The sequence below is a fragment of the Triticum dicoccoides genome, chromosome 5A (genome assembly GCF_002162155.2).
Source record: "Triticum dicoccoides isolate Atlit2015 ecotype Zavitan chromosome 5A, WEW_v2.0, whole genome shotgun sequence".
NCBI classification, from domain to species: Eukaryota; Viridiplantae; Streptophyta; class Magnoliopsida; order Poales; family Poaceae; genus Triticum; species Triticum dicoccoides.
In genome coordinates this window covers 701468877-701475517 of record NC_041388.1, presented here as the reverse complement: position 1 = coordinate 701475517, position 6641 = coordinate 701468877, and positions in this window count along the sequence as shown.

Genomic DNA, 6641 nt, shown 5'->3' with positions numbered 1-6641 from the left:
GAGCGAAATGCCTCCCCCGGACTCCCCAGCTCAAGAAGCAGGCGACCTTGATGTGTCGTCGCGAAGGGTATCTCCGGATCCAATATCGCCAGAGGATAACCCTTTGGCTGACCGGCATCCCCAGTATCCGGCTCCCGTGGAGAGCAACAGCAAGGGTCCGTACTGTGTGCGGTCGGATGCATTGAAGGATCTTCTGGGGAAAGCTGTCATCTCGGAAGCGCATCGTATGCTAATGGGTACAGTAATTGAAATGATTTCCTCCGCCAAAAGCGGTTTGCACGAAGCTTTTATGAGTCTGCTGAAAGGCTTCGAGGTACGTAAAAATAATGTATGCCTTTAATAGTACCACATACATTAGGTATGCCCATGCGGATAGTAGCCCCTGAGACTCTGGTTGTCGTCGAGAACGGCGAGAAACAGAAGATCATAGTCCCAGGTAATAACCCTAGCTCCAGTGGCTAGCCGGACTGATGGGTTTGCCTAACTAAAGCGGCAACTGGATGCGGCAGATGCCGACATCGTGCGTGTTTACAAGCGGCTTGACGAGGCACAGGGTAGGTGATTTTTCTGGTGAATGTCACATAGTAAGAGCAGCATGATGCTAGTATCTTTAATATGTTGTGACTGCAGATGGAGCTGCCACCATGGAGACCCTTCGGGCGGAGCTTGCCCAAGCCAAGGAGCAAGCAAGGAGTAGTAATGCGGCCGCTGTAAAGGCGACCAAAGAGTTAAGGGCCGAACAGGCCGCACATTGCGGGAGCAAAGAAAAAATTGCCAAGATGGCCGTGGAGTTAAAAGATGCTGCTGACCATTACCGGCTTCTTGAAGAAGAAAACCGGGTGAAGGCGACTGACCTGGAGAAGGCCCGGGTGGCTGCCAAGGAGGCCCGCTCCAAAATTAGAGCGACGAAGGAGGAGCTGAATCAAGCTGCGGATATCGTTTCTAGGAAGCCCTTCTTGTTGCGGACTAAGTTCGAAGATCCGAAATATGCTCCCCTAGACCAGCTATGGAGTTTTGCGGGTGAGTACATGGATTTGGCTGCGAGTGCTGCGGATGCCACCGAGTACTTCAAGGATCAGAAAGGTCCTGAAGTGGAGAAGCTGTTCTGGTCAAAGTTTCACGCTCCAGTCCGTCCGTTGTTGCTGAATGAGCGATTGACCGGTTGGGCTGAGCTCCATAGATTATCCGGACTGGCCATGAGGTCCGTTGTGGATCATTTGTGGCCAGGAGGGCCAAGGCCGAATCGCTACATTAGCTTAGTGCAACAATTCCTTGGCGCTGTGCCTCGCATCGATGTTGTAAAGAGGTCGACATGCATAGAAGGCTCGCGGATGGCCCTTGCCCGTGTAAAAACATACTGGGCGGAGATGGATGCCACCACTGTTGTGGCACAGGGTTCGGCCATAGGTCAAGTGGCTGCCGAGAACTACTTTGAAGAAGTTCTTGAAGGCGCTCGTTTGATAGAGGATCGGTGCTCGAAGAATATTATGTTTGAGTGACATGTATTCCCATTGTAAAAACAATGTTTTATTGAATTCATCAAGGCTGTATTTATACTTTTGCCCAAAGTGCTATGTTTCCTCCTGTGCGGCCGTTTATGTATATATGTATATAACCTGAAAGATTGCAGTCGTCGGCTTCAGCGCCCACGCATATAATGCGGGGGTGTTTGCAGAAGACGCATGTTCACATTTGATCCAACGTCTTGGTCCATTAAGGAGGTGATAGCGCAGCGAACTAGGCAACCGGACTATAATACTTTAACACTTTCACTTAGCCAGAGGAGTTTGACAGTGGGGCTACTATATAGCCCCTGGTGGCTCTGCACTCATCCAAATACGGGGTGCATACATGCCTGTCTGGGAAACGGCCCTTCGTTAAAGCCGAGGAATCCCGAAGATTCCGCTAGGTAATCGAGTGGTTGACCAGTCTCACGCTATATCATGACAGTCAGTGTTCGGCTTTCTCTACTTAGGTGCTCATCTGGATGAACCAGGGAACAATCGCACTAGTTCTCCTGGTTCCGCCTTAGCCGATAGAGCGGAACATAAGGCAGCAAAACACAGGAGCTAGGCAAACCCAACATTTGACCAAAGACATGATTCAGAGCTGATGCATATAAGGACAAACTCGCGACGCCGAACACTCCCTAAGGTATTCGGTCTTTATGGTGGAAACTTGGCTTAAGCAGTAGCCTTTGTAATAAGCCCCTGGTGTCCAGGTACGTGCAATATTCTGACGTGGCCACATGCCAATACGTTAGCAACATTCTCGATTGTACTGAGAATCCGGGGGATGTGTATCAACAAGAGACAGTAAAAAAGGTTTACGCAGGGACTTAATCTAAAAAGAATCCTTGGAACGGGTCCCTGCTGCATGTCTGCGCCTGTGTCTCCGTTGTGCCATATCCTGGACGGGTGTAGCACGATGGTCATCTGTAAAAGAGAGGAACTTAGTTGAAAAGTTGTCGTGCAAAAAGGTAGGTTATACTAAAGAAACTATATATAGTTCAAGATGAGTAAAGTTGAGCCTAATTGCCACTTGTTTGCGCGCGTTGAGCCCCTTGTACTGTAATAGGGGTATAGCCAGACTCGTCAGATGCTTTAGTTGCGCCAGACTTGTCTAACCGTGTCCGTGGTCTTAACGACCTGTCAGATGCTTTAGTTGGTGAGGCCATTTAGTGTGCGGCTGCCAAGGCAGCCGCACGGTCTTCCGCACGCAAGGAGCGCTCAATATTTCCATTTACTGTAATGATGCCGCATGGACCGGGCATCTTAAGCATGAGAGAAGCGTCATGCGGTATTGCGTTAAAGCGAGCGAAAGCTTCGCGTCCGAGTAGTGCTTGATAGCCACTTTGGAATGGAGCGATGTGGAAAGTTAACTTTTCGCTGCGGAAGTTATCGGGAAAGCCGAATATAACCTCTAGTAGCAGGGAGCCCATGCAATGGGCTTCTGGGCCTGGTGTTACTCCTTCAAAGGTAGTATTGCTATGGCTAATTTTTGCTGGGTCTATCCCCATGTTGCGGACTGTGTCCTTATATATCATGTTTAAACTACTACACGCCGTCCATCAGGACTCGTGTGAAGTGGTATCCGTCAATTATTGGGTCTAATACCAAGGCAGCCCATCCTGCACGTCGGATACTTGCCGAGTAATCCCGATGGTCAAAGGTGATTGGTTGGGACGACGAGTGGCAGAACTCCGCGGTGATAGGCCCTGGGGCATGTGTCTCTAGGAGTGCCTCTTTGTTTCTCCCCTTTATCACGTGTAACACGTTGACTGTTTTGACTTCTGGTGGGAATTTCTGCTGTTCCCCAGTGCTTTTCCTGCGAGGCTCATCCTCGTCTTCGCTTGGTGTATCCCGCCCCTTGTGTTCGGCGTTAAGTTTGCCGGACTGCTTGAAGACCCAACATTCTCTGTCAGTATGATTTGCTGGTTTATCAGGGGTGCTGTGGATCTGACATAGCTTGTCCAGAATCTTGTTCAGGCTGGACAGTTCGTCTCTGTTGCCTTTGGAGGGAAGATTTTGCTGACCTAGCAGAGAGCTTCTGAATCCGGTGTTTACTGCCGTGCTCTTCAGGCTGTCTTCTTTATTCCGGCGCTTGTTTTTGCTGCGCCGTGACTTCCTGTTTCCGTCCCTGACTTCGGATGTACTTGGGTCCCTGGTGCTGCATCGGGCTAACCAGCTATCCTCGCCCGCGCAAAAGCGGGTCATGAGGCTTGTTAATGCTGCCATTGTTCTCGGCTTTTCTTGGCCGAGGTGTCTGGCAAGGCATTCATCTCGAACGCTGTGCTTGAAAGCTGCTAAGGCTTCCACGTCCAGACAGTCGACTATTTGGTTCTTTTTAGTGAAGAACCTGTTCCAAAGCTTTTGGGCTGACTCTCCGGGCTGTTGAGTTATATGACTTACATCGTCTGCATCCGGTGGTCCGACATAGGTCCGTTGAAAATTTGCCCGAAAGGCCTCTTCGAGCTATTCCCAGCTTCCAATGGAGTTTTCGGGGAGGCTTTTAAGCCAGTGCCGAGCTGGCCCTTTGAGCTTGAGGGGTAACTACTTGATGGCGTGGAGATCATCTCCTCAAGCCATATGGATATGGAGGATGTAGTCCTCAATCCAGACCCCAGGGTCTGTTGTTCCGTCGTACGCCTCTATGTTTACGGGTTTGAATCCCTCTGGAAATTCATGGTCCAGCACCTCATCGGTGAAACATAGGGGGTGTGCGGTACCCCTGTATTTGGGTGTACCGTGGTGTTTAGATGTTTGTTTGGTTGCATTGCATACTGGAGCGCGCGTGCGTTGTCCGTAGATGGATCTGGTTGTGTCGTCCTTTTGATGCGAGCCCTCACACGGATCACGTACTGGCTTTTGTGCGGCGTCGTTTTCCGCTCTATGTTGGCCACAAGGTCGTCTATCCGACCGGATGGCCGTTTTGTTTTTTGGTTGCGGGGGATCTAAGGCCTCCACATCAAATTCAGGTGGCAACTTTCTCTTCGGGTAGCTCTTGGTGTGGCGATTACCGCCGTACTTCACTGCAGTGTTGAGTACTTCACTCCATCTGATTCTGAGTGTGTCTTGTGCAGCCTTGAGCCTTTGCTTCTGCTTTTTTAGACTCCTCGCAGTGGCAACAAGCCTTTGGTGGGCTTTATGTTGCTTTGGGTGCCTGTCCGGTGTGATGTCGTCCGGACTGTTATCTTCGATGGAGTCGGGTTGTTTGGTTTGATTCTCCGTGTTGCCATGGTCGGGCGATGGTTCACCCTGCTCTAACGCTGGGTCTATATGATTGCTGTTTCTGCCGAGGCAGGATTTGGAGCGGCGCTTATGCCACCGCTTTGACTGCTTCTCAAGGGAACAACCCTTCGTTGCGTCCTTCCGTTCCTCGTCGTCGTTTTCTTTGGGTGTGTCCATCATGTATACGTCATATGATGAAGTGGGCGTCCAGTGCCCTGTGGGCAGTGGTTCCTATTGGTCTCCTGCATCGTCGTCCATACCGTCGATGTCTTCGGAGGCGAAGTCGAGCATGTCGGTCAAATCATCGACAGTGGCTACTAAGTTGGTGGTGGGTGAGCGGCGAATTTCTTCGTCATCCGCATCCCAATCCTGCCGGACATAGTTCGGCCAGGACTCTCCTGACAAGGAGAGAGACCTTAATGAGTTCAATATGTCGCCGAAGGGCGAGTGCTGAAAGATATCCGCGGAGGTAAACTCCATGATTGGTGCCCAGTCGGATTCGATAGGCAGGGGCGCAGGCGGTTCGGAGCCTGTGGCCGGGGAAGGATCCGGCAGTTCGGCGTCATGGCTCCCGTGAAGGGTAAGGTCGATACTCGGCTCGATCGCCGCTAAGAATATGTCCTCCGTGGCGGGGTCTATGCACCCGTCCATGGACGGAGCCATTGGCTCCGAATTGAGAGTCGGAGCGGTTGCCGGTGCGGTCTCCTGAACACTGTCCGATGGTAGAGCTAAGTCATGCTCATCGTGATCGTGCGGCGCACTCGGCAGGGGCTCGGATCCGTCGAAGATCAAGTCTCCGCGGATATCAGCCGTGTAGTTTAAGCTTCCAAACCTGACCTGGTGGCCAGGGGCGTAGCTCTCGATCTGCTCCAGATGGCCAAGCAAGTTGGCCCGCAGTGCGAAGCCGCCGAATACAAAGATCTGCCCGGGGAGAAAGGTCTCACCCTGGACTGCATCGCTATCGATGATCGAAGGAGCCATCAAGCCTAACGGTGATGACACAGAGGAACTCTCAATGAAAGAACCAATGGCTGTGTCAAAACCGGCGGATCTCGGGTAGGGGGTCCCGAACCGTGCGTCTAAGGCGGATGGTAATAGGAGGCAGGGGACATGATGTTTTACCTAGGTTCGGGCCCTCTTGATGGAGGTAAAACCCTACGTCCTGCTTGATTATTCTTGATAATATGAGTAGTACAAGAGTTGATCTACCACGAGATCAGAGAGGCTAAACCCTAGAAGCTAGCCTACGGTATGATTGTATGTTGTCCTACGTGTTGGGGAACGTAGTAATCTCAAAAAAAATCCTACGCACATGCAATATCATGGTGATGCATAGCAACAAGAGGGGAGAGTGTGATCTACGTACCCTCGTAGACAGACAGCGGAAGCGTTATGACAACGCGGTTGATGTAGTCGTACGTCTTCACGGCCCGACCGATCAAGCACCGAAACTATGGCACCTCCGAGTTCTAGCACACGTTGAGCTCGATGACGATCCCCAGACTCCGATCCAGCAAAGTGTCGGGGAAGAGTTCCATCAGCACGACGGCGTGGTGACGACCTTGATGTTCTACTGTCGCAGGGCTTCGCCTAAGCACCACGACAATATTATCGAGGATTATGGTGGAAGGGGGCACCGCACACGGCTAAGAGAACGATCTTAGAGATCAACTTGTGTGTCTAGGGGTGCCCCCTGCCTCCGTATATAAAGGAGCCAATGGGGGGTGCGGCCGACCATAGGAGGAGGCGTGTAGGAGGAGTCCTACTCCTACCGGGAGTAGGACTCCCCCCTTTCCCTAGTTGGATTAGGACTTGGGGAAGAAGGAAGACAGGAAAGAAAGGAAAGGGGGGGCACCCCCCTCCTTGTCCAATTCGGACCTGGGGAGGGGGAGGGGCGCGCGGCAGCCCCTA